Below are 20,792 nucleotides of genomic sequence, written 5' to 3'. Positions count from 1 at the left end.
GAGAAGCCTGGGGTCAGAACACAGGGTCAGCCATTGTACTGCGCCCCTGGAGCTGCTTGGGTTAAGGGCCTCACTCAGGAGCCCAATGGAGTAGGATTCCTCTGCCGGCCGCAGGATTTGAACTGGCAACCTTCTAGCCACAGGTGTAGATCCTTAGCCACCGCTTGTAATCTACTGTATATGTTCAGTGTCCAAAAACATCATACTGTATATGTTTATTTTCCCTTTTTTCACTTAGTTTAAATAAGCAATTTGCTGAAAAGGTATTGTTTTTTTAAATATCATTATAATATTTTTTTAGTTTTTTTTTGTTGCTTATTTTAGTATTAACTTTTTAAGGAAGATTATTTTAAGCTTTTTAAAAAGGCTTTATGATAACCAGTACATACTGATATTTTTGACAACAGTATCCTAAGAGCGTTGACCGATTTTATGATTATGATCTACAAAATAATGTTTGTGAAAATACAAAATTATCGCATAAGCATTTTTAAATTTATTATTCCTTTCAAAACCTGAATGTTCAACCTAAGGATAAGCGATACATATCAATAAAACCTAAAAAAATGAAATATATTGATTTGGTGGAAGCAGTAATTTTCAGTAAGTCTCTACCAACTTTGCACACTGGTTTAGTGCAATTTTTGTCTGTTCTTCTTGGCAAAGATACTCAGGCTCTCTAAGGTTTTTTGAGGATTCCTTATGGGCCTTTTTCAAGCCTTTCCACAGCTTATCAATACGATTCAAGCAAATACTTTAACTGGGCCACCCAAGGACATTCGCCTTCTTATTCTTCAACCACTCCAGTGTAGTTTTAGCTTTGTTCTCTGGATTAATGTCCTACTGAAAGGTGAATTTGTATCCTTGTTTTAGCTCTTTAACAGATTTTCTTCCAAGATTTATGTTCCATTTACAGTATGTTCCCATCAGTCGCGACAAGCTTCCCAGTTCCTGCTGATGAGAAGCAGAACAACGACATACGTAGTGTTGCCATCACCACGCTCGGCATTAGGGATGGTTTTGACCGAGTGATGCACTATACTGGATTTGTACCAGAGGTAAAACTTTCCGTTTACGTCACAGAGTTTGAATTTTGTTTCATATCACTTCAATTTTTTGATACAAGCTCCATGCCAAATTTGAAATGTTTTGTTTACCTCCAAATAAGCCACTGTGGAGTTTACAGGGTAGTATTGACTCCTGGACGTTTTCTTCCATCTTGGCCTCTGACCTCTAGAATGCAAGATATAACTCTTCCAAAGTCACAATTGGCACCAGTTTCCTGCTTGCCTGGCAGTTCCGTTTACAGAGATAACCTAATCTGAGTGCCTTCCACCTCTTACTACTGAGTAGTTTTGAATGTTCCTTGGTTTTCATGTACCTTTACTTGAATTTCGTGATCAGACCCAGGAACCTCACAGAGACAGGTGTGTTTAGTCTGGAATCATGAGAATCCCTGCAACTGCACACAAGCGCGTACGAGGGTACTCAGTCCATTGATCAATTGATCGATCAATCATTTGAACAGTTAGCAAAGGAACAAGTAATAGGTGTATTCCATGTTGAAAAAAAAAAGAAAGAAAACACAACGTTCCGGCCGTGGAGCCTTCTTTAGGTGTGAGAACTGAAGGTGTCACAAATGAAGAAGGCTCCACGGCCGAAACGTTGTGTTTTCTTTCTTCTTTTTTTCAGCATGGAATAAACCTATTACTTGTTCCTTTGCAGCCTATGCATGTTGACGCAGCTACAGTATGCAAAAAGACAAATTCCTAATGCAAGAAATTGTATAGGGCTAATAAAGTGATCTGATCTGAATACTATTTGTTCATAAAAGGTCACTATTTGAACACAACGAGAATTCATTTAGGATAGAGAATTTATACAATGAGTTAGGTGGGTCTGACAGCTAGATGGTTGAGGTCCAAACTTTGAGTTCATTTAAGAAGTGAAATTTTACATTCACATGGGAATTAAACTTATTTGTAGTCTTTTTTATGCTTTTAACTGCCAAATGCTTCCAACACAAATTGGACAAGACTATGCATATCTGCATTATGAAATGCCTGACATTTATATCCTGGGCACAAAATATTCACATACTATTCATCTATATTCCTAATTAATACCTGGGGGATTACGTACATTTGGATATTCTTAGTTGCTAATTATGCAACTCTGTTTTTATTTTGTGCATTTTAGCTGAATGTTCAAATTCAAGCAAAATGATAAAGATTAACAAATGCCTTTATAACAGTTTGCTTAAACGGCTTCCCAGTTTAGCAAAGAAATACGATCCGGGGATCAAACACACTCTTCTGAGCCCAGAGAAGTCTACAGTGAAACAGACCAAAAGGGTGAAGTGACATAACTGTAAAATGTTCTTGATAACTGTTGCTGACATTGTTCTTTTCCTGACAGAGCAGGCTTGAACCTTGCAGTAAACACAGTGCTCAGCCCTGGCCAGAGCCTTGGGCTGCCAATCACTGTCTTTTCAATTTAATCGTGCCTGACAGACACGCAGCGTTTTAAAACAGTTTTTAAAGTGCAGCGCTGGATAAAATCTCTCAGTTTAGTTCTGGGACATTGGAAGAGTAGCAGTATTTAAGGAAACTGAAGAAGGCTCCACGGCCAAAACGTGTTTTCTTTCTTCTCTTTTCAGCATGGAATAAATCTATTACTAGTTCCTTGACAGTATTTAAGTAAGGCAAGCAGAGTGACTACATGATCCACAGCTGTACTGCATCAACTTACGACATTAAACCTTTTGGGATCTGGTGCAGTTTGAGATCTGTAGAGCACTCATATTGAGAAACTGAGAAAACCATATCTTAGTAAAGGGCTTGCAGTTTTGGCAAAACAAAGACATGTTTTTAGTTTTAACATTGAAGGTACTGATTTTTAGGTTCTTTCTTGAAAGTTTCATATTCATTGTCATTTTTCAAGTCTCTCATGCAGACAACACGCTCAGCTGATTTTTGATTTGTCGTCATTTTTAAATAACATGTGATGCACAGCTGGCAGAGTGCCTCTGGGAGTGGGGTTGGGGTTAGTCATGGTCATCTTGGCTTAATTGACCTGGACTCCTGTGACTTCCTGGGTGCCCACAGGCTTGCGGTGACATCAGAGTGGGACACGTCTCTCCTTCTGTAGGCTACCCAGGGGCTTGTGGTGTGCTAAGAGGTGGTTAGCTTGATGTGTGGGCAGGCCAGAGGAGACCTGTCTGTCTTTTTCCATTCTCCCCATAAGGAAGCAGGAATCATTGCTGTGAGGCAAGAAATTAGCACAAACCAATATTAGCACAAAGGTCATTACAGTCTGGGTGGAAAATAACTGGAACATCTGAATAAAAAAAGGACAAATCCCATAACTGCAGAATCTGTGAAATACACACGTACATGCACTCATGTATCATGGGAAATGGTTAAGACTGTGCTATGAAGTTTTTTAATGTACTGTAATATACACGTAATGAAACTCTCTGTATTTGTTGCATCCGATTGATTGAGAAATTAAGTCATCCCTATAATGGCTTTGATAATGCATAATATTTTTTTCTGTGCTTAAAGCCTTGAAATAAGGTTACCTTGCAAGACAAACAACCCCTTTCCTTCAGAAAGAGTGGACGCAACAGTACTGTAACTTGCACATAGTGTGCACATTATGCTGTTAAATCTCATTCACTGGAATGCACTAGAGAGCATATATGATTCCTCCCACTCCCCCTGATGAGGAATTACCCTCAGTACTCAATCCTTACCCTATGCCACCCCTTCTACATTCTTTATAAATATTGTAGACAACCTGGAGGAAAAATAATAATAAAAATTAATAATAATAATTGCTTACACTTATATTGCACTTTTCTGGACACTCCACTCAAAGCGCTTTACAGGTAATGGGGACCACCACCAATGTGCAGCATCCACCTGGATGGGAAATTTGGCCAGGACGCCGGGGTTACACCCCTACTCTTTTCGAGAAACGCCCTGGGATTTTTTAAATGACCACAGAGTACTGAAGGGTCTTCTTAGAATTTGTCTGGCTCAGTAACTTTTTATTCACAGTCAACCAACACCTGAAAGAGTTGCGCTCAGTGGGCATCAATGACATACTGTTTTGAACCCAGGATTGTTACCACTCAGAAACTGATGCCAGATTCTAAAAAATCCACATGAGCAACGGTTTATTTTATTCTGTCTAAGTGAATTTGGAGTCTTTGAATCTTTCCAAAACATTTTAAAAATACGTATATCATATGCTATGTAAACTGTATCACATGATTTGTGTTTTTAGATCATTAACTTTTATAATGTTTTTACAGTAGATCTTTAAATATTTGCTAGGAATGCATTGTAGATTTTCTCTTAAGGGAATGTGTTTATTGTTGATCGTTTCAACTTAAATAATGTGCTTGTGTGGAGGTTTAAAAATCCTTAATGACTCTGATATCTACAATTTACTAATTGTTTTATTTTTGTTTACTTTTGCTCCCTGCTTTGCATATAACATTTTTTATTCTGGCTATAAGCTATTTTCTGAAGCAGGAATATAGCTAAAGGATTGTATAAACTTTTTTGTTACAGTTATTTTGTTGTTCAAGAAAAATATAAAATCCTGCATGGATAGATTTTAGTTTTATTTAATAACCAAATTGATCAGATACTGTAGATGTATAGTAACTAAAATGAAGTTTGCAGTCTTGAGAACAGGAGATAATCTGAACACAATAGGGGAAATATTGTTTACAAAAATACTTCACACCCAGTAGCGTTGCAGAGCATGGCAACTGGGTCAGTTGCTAGGCGACTACAGTTGTTAAACAGATTTTTTCAGCGTGAAAATTAGACAGGTTCCATAGAAGGAACTGAAAGAAATACAGCAGGGACATTAAGATGCAGTCTGTCAATAAAGCAATGGTTGTTTTGTTCTTGCATTTGATTTATAATTACACAAGTGGTGGTTTTGATGGAAGGCTGTGTCATTGCTTGTCAAGAACTATTTATTTTAATTTGTTCTAAAATAAATACTATTTCCATACTAATTGCAATCTACAATAAAGAGCAAAACTTTGAAATAGCTATAAAGGGAATAGATTTAGTATACAGAATTCCAGGGTGTGTCAAAAAGGCTGTGATACATTTACTACTGACATGTATATCCAGTTTAAATAGAGAAAGAAATTGAGAAATTCATCTTTGTATTATATTTCCTTTTCATGTGATACTCCTTTTGCTGCCAAAGTCTACTTTTGCCATCAAGTCTTATTTACTGAAACACACACCTCCTGTCCTTCTTCAAGTTTTTCTCTGTTCTTTTTCGCACTCAGATCTACTACAGCTGCTCAGTCAACCTTAGTTGCCTAGCAACTGATCTCTTTGGTAATATAGCAGGAGTCAATATATCTCAACTTGTCAATTTCTGCTGGTAAAAGTCTACCACTAGCTTTACCAAACATTTTAAAAGAATATGATGAGATTTTAAAATGTTACTTAAAAGGCTGTATGATTTTTGTTCATCATTAAGTCAATAAGTCTTATAGAACATTGAATAAGACGTTTGTTAAATGCTATAGGATAATGGTGAACTAAATTGCTCTACCTTCTCTCAAAACCTGGTGCTCATTAAAATTGATCTGCTGAGATTATATTTGTACAGGAGATTGTTTGATTTGCACCTGCCTCACTCGCCTGTCGCCTATTGTACTGCTATTATCCTATTTAACAACACAATATGTAATGATTTTGTACTATAGGTATGGAATGATTTCATGGCTTATATCATGCTCAAATGAAATAATTCTCAACAGTTTTTCATTCTATCTCCCTGAAAGTTTTGTTAATTTCCTTAAGAGGAAGACAGGATCAATAAACATAAAAAACTCTGGATGCTGAGGTCTGAAATTTCAACAGCCCCGGTAAAGTTGGATGCATATGGTATAGCTTTGCCAACCACATACAGTATAATGGTACAGCAGTGCAAAGGATCACATTTGTTCTAACTCACAGTCCTGTCAAGCACAACAAAACATTCTCTAATTCCATAGTTTTGTAATAGAAATTTAAATGTTTCCCTGTAAAATGGTGAATCTCTTGAAGTAGCTTCATGTGGAACTAATGAATGTGTCCCATGTGCTCAAATCAGAACCAAAGATGGGAGCAGTTTATGAAGCATTTAATTTGATTTTTAATTAAATCTTCTTCTTTCTCTTGTTCTACAACAAGAGATGTACAACTACTGTACAAGAGTTTTCTAGCTTTCTTTAGGAAGCCAACAGATACCAATGTTAAGTTAGGAATATCGTGCCTTAAAAAAACATAAAAGCCATAATAAACAATGATATTATGGAACGAACATACTTTGGATCTCCTTTCCTTAAAAGCCCTGGAGTGTTATTTATACAGTGGCCTGAATGTTGGAGTTAGGGGTCTGAACCCATGTGGGTGAAGAAAAGGTTCCATGAAGAAAACAGAAACTGGTTAGCTCCTCACGCACCTACGGAGTAGAAATGATGGCTGAAAGCTAAACGACTGTATATAGAAATTGATTTGTCAACTAACCACAAGAACGGTTTTAATTTGTGAAAATATTAAAAAGAAATTGGAAAAATGGACAATGTAAAAGGATTCTACGAGCAGTCCAGAATGCAACCACCCACATTATAACTGGCTGTTTCAGGTGAAGTATTCTGAACTTTCCATTAACAAAATTCAACTGCAGGAATAAGATCTTAAAAGTGCAGGAAAAAGAATCCATTGCTCAGTTATTTTAATTTGAGGAAATAAATTGGATCCTTTCACTCCAACGGACATTACAACAAATAACTGTTGTGGCACCACAACTCTTGAGTTAATATAGGCCTCGGGGTAGGTTTTTGCATATTAACCGAATTCTTCGGTCATTATATGTCAAACAGTGCTTTATAATGTGGAGATGAGTTCTTCTAACTAAGAATGTGCTCTGCATATTTGCATTCAAAATCTAGAAAATGTATTATGTCATGTTTGCTTTGGAATCTTTGGAAAGTGTGAAATAATTATTTAGTGAGGCTATATTTTTAATTCACATGAAACATTCAGATTGTTTGCATTTCTGTTGTCCTTCATAGGCTGTTTAGCTTAAAAGCAAGCAAATCAAACCCAGTGGAGTATAACTGGAACTGAGGTGAATGCAAAGTAGTTCAAATTTATGTGACTTCATGTTATATGAATGAGATATGGTGAAAAGGCTCTCATCATTGCAGTTCTGTCAAGCACTGACAGACTGTTAAAAGCAATGTACTGTGGGAACAGTTCTTTCAGGATTACAAGTTTCTATTAATAAAATACAACATAGATTTACATTTATACACTCTACAGCAACCGATTAAATCAAAATCTCCCACTCAGTGCTTCAGGAATCTCCCATAGTGTTTGTTACACAGAACTCAGCTCCTGCAGCCTAGCAGCAGACTTTTTACAGAACGTACTGTAAGAAACTGATCTAAACTTGTTGTTTTGCACGTTCCAAAAAATGCTAAATGTACATAATGCTAAAAAATGTTTTCAAAAATGCTTTTTATATATTTTTTAATGCAACTCTGATCTTTCATGTAGAACTTCGAGGATTTGAAATGTTGCCAGGTCATGGTTTCATGCAATCGCACTGGGATGTGGATGCGGTCGTTGTAGTGTGTGCCAATGGCAAAACAAGAACAGCAGTAAATGCAACATGAATTATTAATCAGACTTTGTGTACATCAATATTGAAATGAGTCATTGAATAAGAATCGGCTTTATAAGCCCAGGAATATAAAGTTTAGGATACTTTATACTGTCTTCAATTATGGCACATAGAAGCATGGCTACTTTCAATACATTGATCTTAACTTATTAGACTTTTATCCATAACAACATCCATTTGTATCCTTTTTTAAGAGCTGCACATTTTTACGTAACATTCTGAGCAAAGTGTTTTGTTAAAGGATACAACAGCAATTCCGTAGCGGGAATTTAAATCCGTAAGCCTGCGCTTATGAGTTCATAGCTCTAACAACCAAGTTCTCCACAACACCAGCTGACTCCTCATACTGTGAATCAGATGAGGGTCAAATAGAGCGATTTTCATTGACCAGCAAAGAGGGCAGACTTGCTGTCACATTTCCCAAAGATCAGATGACTTTAGTGAGCCAGCAGTCTGGTCTAATGGGTTACCTTGAGTCTCATGCAGTTCTAGTTGCCCATGAGGCTTAACTTGTCAGTCTGAATCAAACATCCAAAAAGAATGACAGCTTCTTATTATTCCTGAAAGTTACCAAACTCAAAGGTTAAAAAGCAAAGCGTTTGGGTACAGAAATTGAACAATAAAGCCTTTCAAATACCTAATTTTGCAATGTAGGCAATATTCTTTAATGAAGTGGAGGATTTTGGTGATTTTGTTTTAGGCAGTTGTTTCAGAAATGACATTTTGGAAAAACTGTAAAGTGATAACTGTGGAATTGATGAAATCCAACGGAGGCTCCAAAATTAGGCCTCTTTATATTTACAATACCTTGTATTATACTGTAATTGTATATGAACACATTTTTCTACAAGGGACCAGGATGTCAGACCCCCATCACTTTTCATTTACAATATACAAGGTGTCAGTTCTTTTTTTACTGTTCTTATCCTTCTGTCAAATATTCTTATTTGTTGTAAGCCCTAATGCTTATTTCAAGATTATGTTAATTAATTAAAGCAGTAGTGCCTCTGTACTGAAATGAATTCACTGAATTTGAAACATGCTGGAGTCCTGAAATGATTTGAAATAACTCTGTCTGAGCAGATTTTACTTTTTGGTTGGCAGCGAGCAAAGGCAAAGATGTGTCTGGAAGTATTTATTTCCTTTAAATGTGGATAGCTTTAATAGGCTGTCCAAAAGATTTTTTGATTGTAGTGTCAAAGGAGCTGTGTTATGTTTGTACAAATGATGCTTAAGCAGTAGGTTTTGAACACAAGGAACATGCTTAATCAAACAGGTTAATAGATTTGCGAGAATCTGCAAGTAGAATTAACTATTTCTGGAATGGATATACAGGAAAAAATCATCACAGTCTAAAGATTTTTTCACTAACTTCTCAGCCTTTCCCTAGTGTCATTTTTTTTCTCTCAAGCACATTATTTATATATGATCCTGTTAACCAAGTCATCTAAAAAAAAGACTAATGCAGCTCCACAAATGCAGTAGCCTGGAAAATATTAAGCACAGCATCTGCACAAGGAGGTCATAAAAAAACTGATCCCATATCTCATTGCTTCTGGGACCTGGTGGTCTGTCTTAAATCTTTAGCTCAACATGACAAGACAGTCCTGCTATCGAGTTTTTGATTGGGCTTGTCCATTTTGCTTAGTTTGATCTTGTGAATGTCAGAGGTCAAGTGAGTTCAACAATCGGTCAGAGATAAGGTGGATACCAATCAAATTAATTAAGATATAGATTTGCCTTGTGATAAAGAATAGTGTAAAAAATATTACCATAGCTTTTAAAAATGATTTTTAAAAAGAGGCTAAAATAAAGATCAGCAGGAATGAAAATAATCCACACGCAGGAAAATGGAGGAAAGTGAACAACGAGGATAATGGAGCTAATTGAATGTGATTTGGAGATTATCAATTGAGAGACCACCTAATAATGCCTTTGCAGTTTTTGTACCAGTAAAAGACATCCTGTATTTCTATTCATAAGAATAATTTCAGTATAAAAATGAAACCAAGTCAAGGATATCTCCGTCTCCATGCAACGTTGCAAAATTAGTTTTTTTGGCTGCAGTTTGACAAGGTAACAAAAGTCATCATGCCTGAAGATAAATTAGAGAGCTGTCACAGAGAAGGGGCTTAGTAGCACAATTGCATGAGTGAAATCCAAAAGCATATCAATTGCATATACCCAGAGCACCCAATCACAGGACACTGCCAAAGTGTGTGCAAGGAGGTTCCAGGCACACCCTGATTTCATCTGTGACAAAGAGTGTTATGTACAATCATTATTGCTCTAATTAATCTGGAAGTGCCTGTATGGTCCTGTGTAAAGTCTGTGTGTACATTCAAAGTGGATTAGATGGTATGCTATAATGCCTATAGTGGATGTCCCCTAGAACTTTCACATTTTGTTGTGTCAGTGCCTCAGAGTTTCATGCATTTAATTGAGGACTTTTTTTCATCTTATCTACACAGCACAGTCCACACTTTTACGGTGAAAAATGTATGTATACTGTATATATTAAAAATACAAAACTGAAATATCACATTTGGAAAAGTCTCCACTACCCAGAGTTAATACTTAATGGAAGCAGCTTTGAATTGGTGACAATAACCGATAATGAGTATGTTGGGGGTACGTCTAGCTTTGCACACCTAGATTTGGCAGTATTTGACTGTTCTTCTTTACAAAACTGTCCAAGCTCAGTCGAGATTCTTGGAAAGCGCTGATAGCAATCTTCAAATCAGGCCACAAATGAATTTAAGTCAGGGCTCTGGACCCCTCAAAGACATTTGTCTTTTTTTGTTCATTAGCTTCAGTGTAGGTTTGTCTTTGTCCTTTGGGTTGGTGTCATTCTCTGAAAGGTGAACTTCCATACCAGGCTTAGCTTTCTTGTAGAGGGTAAATGTTTTCCTCAAGTTCTTTACTGTATTTTGTTCCATACATTTTTCCCTTATCCTGACAAGTGCCACATTTTATGCTGATAAGAAACCAATCCCCATAACATGATACTGCCACCAATATGCTTCATAGTAGGGTAAGTGTTCTTTGGTAATGTGCTGTGTTGGATTTGCATTAAACATTGAACTTTGTATTTAGACCAAAAAGTTCCATATTAGTTTGTATTAGTACAAACTTTTTGTCACATGTTTTCAGCACCACTTAAAATGATTTGTTGCTGTGTTGTTGAGTAATTACTTCCTTCTTGCCATCCTACCATACTGTACAAGCCAAATGATGCAGTGCTATTGTGCAAGTGCTTGGGGTATTGTTTTCATAGGTACACTTTGACCAGTCTTGGCCATTAAGCCTGCAGCTCTTCTAAAGTTGCCATTGGCTTCTTGGTAGCCTCTTTCTGTTTTCTTGCTAGGTTATGCAGTTTGAAGGCATGATCTAGGCAGGATCTTAGTGGTGTCATACAGCTCCCCCCTTTTAATAACCATTTTGACAATGTTCCGGGGAATTCAAGGCCTTTGAAATGTTTTATACCCATCACCTGATCTGTGCCTCTTCACGGCTTTGGCCCAGAGTTCTTTTGAAAGCTATTCAGTTCTCATGGTTAGGTCTTTGATTTGAAATGCACCACCCAGCAAAGAGAACCTAGATTAATGGTAGAATTTATCCTGAAATCACATGACTACCAAATCACTTATATTTAACACAGGTGATGGCCAATTAACTTGTTGTGTGATTTTGAAGGTGATCAGTTACACCTGAGCTAATTTACACATGGGAAGAAAGTATTAAAAAGACTACAGTAGACCAGACCCTTTGTTATCCTGAAATCCTACAGTAGCTGTAGAAGTGACTAGATCAGCCACAATGTGAGAGAGAAATGTTCCATGGCAGTGTGCCACAGGCATGACAAGCCCAACAGTCTGAGATATAATGTATAAAATAGCTAAAAACAAAAAAGTATCCTTTAGATCCTGAAACGTGTGAGCTGTGAGAAAGACAGCAAACATTAAATAGCACAGGAGAACAAAATCTGGAAAAGTGGAGGAGGAGGGAGAGGGGAGAGGCAGAGAGGCCACTCAGGAAGTGCAAAGTGGAGAGGGGTGGAGAAAGATGTGAAGTCAAAACCTGCATGAGAATGGAGAAGTTTACACAAAAACAAGTCTGTTATTGAGAGAAGGGGGAAGGTGTGAACCTAGTTTCAGGAGGAGTTTCGTTTCTGTTGTCTTTCTGCTGTGGGACTTGAGAAACCCTTATATAATGGTGAATATACTGTACATATACACTTTTGTGCTGATTAATAGTAAAAATGTGAGGCTCTTGAGTGATGAAGCACAACTGCCGAGTGCTGACAAGGTTGGGCGTGCTTCAGTAGGACAGTGCTATCAGTGAGAGGTCAATGACCTCAATTTGCTTCCAATTCCCTTGTGAGGGGAATGTGAGGCATGCAGTGTGAGCTTGTTTGGTTGACAGGCTGGTCTTGGAAGGGAACTTTAATTGCGACCAACCTGCCACTACAGGCTGCCAAAAGTCTCTATCATCTGTAAATAGAAAAACTAGGTGACAATTAGTGAATTAGATTATTGGTGATGTATATTTCCATTTTCTTACATAGGGCTAGTTAGTGATGTGTTTGGAGACATATCAACCCTCATGGTGTTAATTGTTTTTAGAAGAAAATAATGAAAATAATTCTTAAAGAAACAAAAGCATATGTTTAAGGAAACATTCAATTGTTAATAAAATGAAGAAAAAACAATTCCTCTGTCTGTGATCATTTGTATACACAATTCTTTTCAAGAGACAATGACCAAATTAAATACCATTTAATCTATTTTCTTCTATTTTCCATGCTACTTTTTACATAAATATATTATTTTTGCTCAATATACAGTACACATTTATTATTAAAATACAATTGCTCAGTCAATTAAAACTGGTAAGTTCTATAATACTTTGTTCTTCATTTGACTGCATACGTAAGTCATTTATAACAGGGATACATACTGTAGATGTACCTTCACTGCCTTCACAGTAATGTTGTTAGTATTTTTCTTTTTCTTCCTCAATTTATATTAAGATCTTCTGTGACACAGACATGCTGATCTTCAAAGAAATAAAACAAAATATTCTAAAAGAACTGAGTGGACATCTGACAAGAAAATTAGATACATAAACCTTTTAAAACAGAATCAAGAATTTTCTGTGGCCTTAATTATTCATCTTAGTTTCCATGGCAACCGCTGAAGTGCTGTAGTCTCTGCAGGGTTCCCAAGTGCACTTTCTTGTCCTTGCTGTGGAACCTGAGCAATGAATTAAATTGAGTCAACAACGACAGGGTGAATTATTGAAGGACTCCTTCAGTCCCAGAGTCTGTTTACCATGATGGCCTGTTAGGATTCCTGCATCCCACATCCTCAGCAAAAAAGCCTCTGGAAATCAAGCCCTCAATGACAAAACATGCAGAAGAAGATGACCCTTCTGGAATCTGGTGAAGACTATGAGATGAAGGCTGCAGCAGAATGAGACCTCCAATCATCTAGGATAAATGTCATGTTCTGTCCAGAAGTGTGCAATAGCTGGTGTATAGTGGCTTACCCACAAAACAACATGTGACACAATGACATCTTTTATCCATAGCAATCCTGAAGAAGAATAGATTTCCTCCAAAGTTTGTTAGCACTTTTCCCCCATTTCATTACAATATATGTGCAGTAATCCTCACGAATGCAGTCAAACAGCCTCTTCCGATCAGATATCAGAAAAGAAAGGCATGAAAAGGTTGCTTTACAAGACACATATTGTTTTTATATAACAACATCCAATGCTGCACATTGGTGATGGTGGAGGGGAGTCCCCATTACCTGTAAAGCGCTTTGAGTGGAGTGTCCAGAAAAGAGCTATATAAGTGTAAGCAATTATTATTATTTATTTTTTCTGAAATCAGGAGCTCATTGCACAATGATAGGGAATGTATTTCTATCGTGGGTGGATGAAGTGGTGTTAATTCCTTTACTTCACTGTTACCAAAAACTTTATCTGCCCAGGTATAAAGAGGTCAAAGGTATTTAAAAGTGTAACTATATGACCATCCAAAGAAAATATTAGATGTATGGATATACAGTAAAACATAGTTTGACAAAAAAAAGCCATTGTAGGAAACATGCTAAAACAGTTACTTTGAAAACTCTTGCCTTTCACATTATCAGATCGTACTTTTTTGTTTTTCGGATTTTATAGATACCTACATGACTTACAGTGGAAACGTAATTCAAAGTTTGTTGGACCCTGAAGTCTGCGTTTTTTCCAAAGGAGTGTTTTCGATGTCTCCCATCTGGTGACATCAGAGTGTCTGACATTTCCTAAATGTAAGGCTTAATTTGGAGAACAAAAATTAATTAAGGTTACAGAGTATATTTAATATAATATAAATGTATCAGTTTTTATATTTTCCTACAGCAGGTAATTCATTTATACAATAATTCATCACCATCACATATTTCATCAAAGATTCATTACCTTCATGAATTTCATATCATATATATTAACATTTTCTTAACAGTTTGTCACCTTCACTAATTTGCTATTCTTTATAATGGAGGAAATTTAACTTTCATGTTAGCACATTTTACAACTGACAATTCATCATGTAATGCCAGCATGAAAAATGTACAAAATATTTGGTTGGTTCATTCTAACATTCTTAAATTCTCTTTAGAATGATTTAGCAGAAGAGATGTGTGCGTTACATTATGCTATTAATGTTTTTGTGTTTTAATAACCACTATTAGAATAGTGGTTCTAGGATCTAGTTCTAGTGGTTCTAGTCCTCTAGGATGGAATAATTAAAACAGAGAGCAGAGGGACCTTCTTTAAACAAAGAGTTGTAGGAGAATGGCACAGACTTATTGAAAGTGTGTCTTTCAGGACACGGCTGGATGAAATCCTTGGATCAATTGGTTACTAAGAACTATATGGTCCTGATGGGCCAAATGGCCTCCTCTTGTTTGTAGGCTGTCTGATGTTCTTAAAGAGCTTCTCTACTACCCCAACTCCCCTGCAGATAATTCCATGGTAGGTGAAAATAACTCTATATGCAACAATATTTCAAAATGACTGTGCATCTCTACACCCAAGGGACAGAACTGAGTGACATTGGTTTTGGAAATGTCCCTGAGAGTGATGTCTAAAGAAGCCATTAAAGCCTAGGAAATTATTAATGTCTCCTGGTGCTTCTGAGTCATTTAGCATGTTAACGAAAGACAGAATACTTCTAAGGGCGTTGTGTGAAACACACCCTTTCTTATGTGTAGCCCTCTGAGCCCTAAACTGATGACATGTTGGCAGGAACTTGACAACTTGTGTAGAAACCAAGCTGGGCTACTGAGCCATTCTCATTCACCCACACAGAGTACAGAGAGCCAGAGTCAGAGAAGCTCTTAATCGAATCACAAACTATACAGTACAATGTTCTAAAAAAAACTGTTTTGTTATTTTTTAATGGTTATTATAAACTCAAACGCACATAATTCAGTTTACAGAATTTACATTTAGCTAGCGGCATAATGTCAGAATTTTACTACTATATAAAGAAAAAACTTCTGATTTGATAATAGCCTGAAGAGGAACATGTTTAAATATCAGTTCCAATAGAGACTGTCACTCAGGATTTACTGTACTAGCAATCAAAGTAAACTGCAGATAATAATGAAAACATAATGAACACCACCCAGAACACAGTGAATGAGAAACAATCGGAATGAAATGACTTTGCCCCACTGACACTATAAAGCCTGTGCGCTAATCAGAAAATGAGATTTGGAAGCCAGTCTTTCAATCAATATAAATGTAAAACCATGAGGTACACCTGTGTATTGATTTTTACTAAGGAGACGTATACAATAATGTATTGTCATTGACCTCACTCTGGTTTTAAAAGCTTTATCAATCTTACAGTCCTGGACAGGAAGACAGTTATATAATTCATAGGACAAATTTCTAGAGAAAAGCCAGAAAGACAGCCATCTGGACACGAAGAAATTACTAAAAAAATAACTCTGTCTCACTTCTTCCTGTTCAGCCTGGAGGTAGCTGTTCAGAAACCACTTTTGTCTACAGAAACCACACAGATACCAATTCAAGCAGAAAGAACAGAAAAATCGTTAAATTAAGAGCAGTAAAAAGCATCCCATTTTCTATTACTTTTAGCTCATATACAGTCTCCCTTGAAAAACAGAAATCTTAGTAAATGAATTTACTTGTTTCTGTGATTTCATATTCATATATTAACTTTTCACAATTCCTAAGACAAGCATTGTTCCAATGTCCCCCAAAGTGGGAATTACATATCATATATTCTTTTTTATTATTAATATGTGCACAGAGATTTTCTGGACTTTGGTTTAAAAGGGAAAGGTGACAATAGGTGAAACAAGGTTTTTCCAATTTATTTGAATTTTCATATGACAACATGCTATTTGAAAAGGCAATTGTGAAATAGTATTGCACATAATAGATACACTGAATTTCATGGCTGTGAGAAACCATCATCAGCCACAGTAATATTTGCCTCAAATATAAGATATTGTTACAAATGGGGGGTTACCAAACTGGTAAAAATCAGGAATTGACCGAGCGGTTCAGTAAATAAGTAAAATAATTATTTATAACCCCCCACTTGTAAGTGATATTCTAGCAATATACCCCAGCGGTTGGTATCATTGGAGGCACATTAATTCTTTATTCTATGGCACAGCTTTGTTGAGAGGAGGAATAATTCAGGCATACTTGGCTAAAACAAATATTTATTACAATGACAGGACACAGCATACTACATACACTACATACAACAGAACATATAACACACAAGTTACTCTTTTTACAGTATTTTCAAACAAGGCATTTCAAAGGCCTAACATTCTGGTCACCCAGAGAAAAACAAGACTGCAACTAAGCTTTAAACTCTTAATATGCCCCCAGAGGCCACATAAGAGACACCTGCCTTCTAACTAACTACAAAGCAACCTGCAGTTAAATCTCTCTCTCTCTCTGCACCCCGGATGCAACAAAATAAATGGGAGCTTATATCCCAATCCATAAAAATGCACCCTAAGCAGGAAAGACATTTCTAACTGAGGTACCAGGAAATCCAGGTTCCCTAAAAACACAGAACAGCACGCTCTCTCTAACAAGGTTCAAATACTTAGCTCTAGTTAGGTTTGGATGATCATGAAGTAGAGGCTCTTGCCTGGTGCAAGCTTCAAGTCCCAACTCCTCTGGACTTTCCTCTTTGTTGCCTGCTATTTTTGTCTCTTCCTTTTCTCTGTGCTCTTAATGTGATCTAATATTGTCTGATTCTGTCCTGCTCCTTTGCAATCGTTAACCCACAACTTACCTAGGTATACAAAGATAAACTTTACAATTGTTTCTGCTCAAGGGACCCCCCCCCCTCCCCAGACCTCAGCAAACATCCCCTTGCCTTTGAAGTTTGAAGTGTTTACTCTTCCCAGTGTCTTATCTAAAATCTAAGAGACACTTCTAAGTCACGTAAAGCTTTAACAATATGTCATATACTGTATCTGTATCTTTCTGAAAGAACATTTGCAAAACTGGGCTTTTAAATTCTCTAATGAGAAGGGATATTTATGCCACATTCCATATTCCTTCACAAAGTCTCCTCCTCATTGACTCTACCCCTCCAAGCACCTACACACCACCAGATCAAGGTTAATTCACACATTTGTCTCACTCAGGCTTGGTTGTGTGCCTCATGATTCTTTATTCACTTACCTCTCCGTGCATTACACGACAACCATTGAAAGCAAATCATTGAAGTTTGAAATATAATTAAGTAATGGATGCTCTTCACTGAGGTTTGGGAGGGATGACAATAACCAGGCCACTCTTGTTCCTGAAATTTTAAATCAGAAATATTCATGACACCACTTCCTGAAGCTATCTGATCTTAACCATGATGATACATGCCACTACTGGGGTGTTTTAGTTTATTACTTCCTTATATTCCCTGGGGGCTGGCTGTGTAGTGTAATTGGTAAGTCTCTGGACTCACAACTGGTGGGCTGTAGGTTCAAGCCCATCCAGGTGTATGAATGGAGACAAGCACAACTAGGGATAAACCCTGGGATGGACTGGCATCCAATCCGAGGTAGTTACAGTATGCTCTCTCTTCACACCAAAAAAACAGGATAGGTTCTGGTCCAATGAGCCACTACATTGCCTTGTATGGGATATCCACTGACTCCCCAAGGAAACGGAATCTTCAGAGGACTTTATATTGTTCCAGCAGTTTCCATTGTATTTCCCCAATGCAGAATGTTGGCATAGATTATTTCTTCAATTTTATTTAAAAAAATTCTTAGAGATGTGTATAAATGTGACCCCCAACATTATTACATTTTATTAAAGAGAAACACACTGTTCAATCCATAACTCTTTCTTCTCTATGATGTTTTCTGTTCCTACTTCATCAAATATGGAGGGTACTATATATATATATTTGTTTTGCTTTTCCTTGTACTAAACATGAACATTATATTCTACTAAGATCATGACTTGGGTATCAGGTCGCAGCATCGTTTGTGTGCCACATTATTTATATTACTACTGTAGTAACTAATACCCTTTTCCTGTAATACTATATCAGATCACTTGGATGTCATTAAAACTCTTTAATTTTTAATGGCAGATTCATATTTCTGCTGCAGTATATGGCTTCTCTCTGTTTGAAATTCCTGAGAGCTATATGGCTCCCAGCAGTCTTTGTTTTGCAGGGAATTCAGCCAATATTTTTATGGATTGCTGATGGAATTCTCCTTGAAATGTGACACAGGCTGTTTAATACCACTGTTTTGGACAAGGCCACGGTTTCTGGTTTCATTACTCACTTGCTAACGTTATTACAAAACAATGATGAAAAATATTTTGTGAATAAACAATAAACCATTTTCCAAAAATCAAAATTGCATCCAAAACATTGTATGCGATGCACTTATATTTTAAAATGCTAAAATGCTGGTTAAAGAAACTGAAAACAGCAGGTATAGATGTTCATAAAAACCATGGCAATTTTATTTTCACCCTTTTTACACATCATGTTCATATTGTGTCAAAAGAAATTAAATTTCAGTTTCGTCTTTTTCATTAGTTTTAAAAAGACAATTAACCCATCACAGTTCCCCTCTTTTTAAAGGTGAGAAGGGTTAAAATGGGACAAAACAGTAAAGTGCTTTAGGAGTAGAATACACGTTGGTTTAAAAATACCTACTTGAAAACGAGTGAACTGTTTGAATTTGCACAGAAATTGTATGGCACTGTTTGCTTAGTGCAAGGAGTTATCATAAGGAACTTGAAGAGATTTCTTTGCGGAATATCTTTTATGAGTTTCCTCTTGAGAATTAAGACAAACCATCTGATCAAATCTTGCTTAGGGGATTTCTACCTTATTGTTTTGTGAATTACTGTACACGGATATCCTCAAATGAGAAGGCCACCTTCCTGTTTTGCAATGTTTTGCATTTATCAATCATTTTTTTCTTAGAGATCACACCCTCATTTGAAGAGAGAGAATCTTTATTGTCCCCAGGGGGCAATTTGATCTGCAGCACCAGCCAATTTAAAGAATCACCAACAAAAACCTTATACAATTACGTACACAAAAGAATCATTTGTTAAGCAAAGTTATAGCCACAGGTGTAAATGAGAACTTAAACCTGTTTGTTTCTAAAATTGGGAAATCTGTATCTGTGTACTGAGGAGAGTAGTTGATATTAAAAAAAAGGGTGTGAAGAGTCCTCTAGGATGGAATATGCTTAAAACTCATAACTGATCAGCACCAATGAATTTCTGACATAGTTTAACAATACTCATCATTTTGTCATGTTTCTTAGATTGAGATTCCCAAAAACAGCCAATCAAGGATTCACTAAAAGACTGGTAAAATATGACCAGCAACGAATTATCAACCTGAAAACATAAGCTTCCTTAAGAAAAACAATGTAAATAAAATGTAAATGTAAATGTTTCTTTATTAGCCCTATACAATTTCTTGCATTAGGAATTCGTCTTTTCGCATTCCCCATCTTTTCTCCAAGGAGACACAGACACACAGACACGGAGAGAAGCTTGGGGTCAGAGTGCAGGGTCTGCCATTGTACGGCGCCCCTGGAGCAGTTGGGGTTAAGGGCCTTGCTCAGGGGCCCAACGGAGTAGGATTCCCACCGCTCCGCCCCAAGACATGGTTGCCCTTTTTGAAAGCTGAATCAGTTTGCCTTAAATTTTAATTTGCAGTCCAAAACAGTCCCCAGGTGACTATATTAATCTGCCATCTCCATTGATTCCCCCCTGATGCAGGTTTGAGTGGGGATTTAAGGGGTCTTCCTGAAATGACAGTATGTGATTATCCACAGTATGTGAGCAGCTGGAACAGAAACCACACGCATACGCCATCACAGTCACCAGCCATCCAACAGAGACTGCAATTCTCATCAGCTCTCAGGGATATAAATCATTTCTTCCTGTAACACATTAATTCTATGAGCCTTGCTATGCACAATAATGTGCCAAGACTCATTATCTGCTCATGCCGGGCTGAAAACAGCTACACTTCAAGGAGTGATCAAGACGTAAAATTCCTGCAGAGATTTACGACAGTTTGAGAGCATCCTGCATATAAGCACTTCAGTAAATTCATATTCCATTAGCTATCCCTGTGTGTATTTCTTCTGAGGCCAGACAGTATAAGAGTGGAAAAAGCATTTTCCTCAAAAGGCCGCTACATTCAAGAACACAGATTAAATATTGATCTATTCCAATAATAGAGAAGAAATGTAAACTATCATATTGCATACATTAAAAAAATAAATTCCAACATATACCACAACACATTGCAGCTCATTGCTGAACTGCATAAGTCAAGAAACAGCATTGCACAGAATTAATTTGAAATGTTATACATTACCAGTGCTTTTTATCATTTTCTAACTGCTTCTTCCGATTCAGGGTCGTGGGAGAGCTGGAGGCTATACCAGCAAGCAACAAGAGAAAGGCAGGGTACAACCTAGATGAGATACCAGTCCATCACATGGCACACAGAGACAGACACA

This window comes from Lepisosteus oculatus, chromosome 2 (assembly GCF_040954835.1).
Source record: "Lepisosteus oculatus isolate fLepOcu1 chromosome 2, fLepOcu1.hap2, whole genome shotgun sequence".
In the NCBI taxonomy this organism is placed as follows: domain Eukaryota; kingdom Metazoa; phylum Chordata; class Actinopteri; order Semionotiformes; family Lepisosteidae; genus Lepisosteus; species Lepisosteus oculatus.
Note: the sequence above shows the minus strand (reverse complement) of the source record.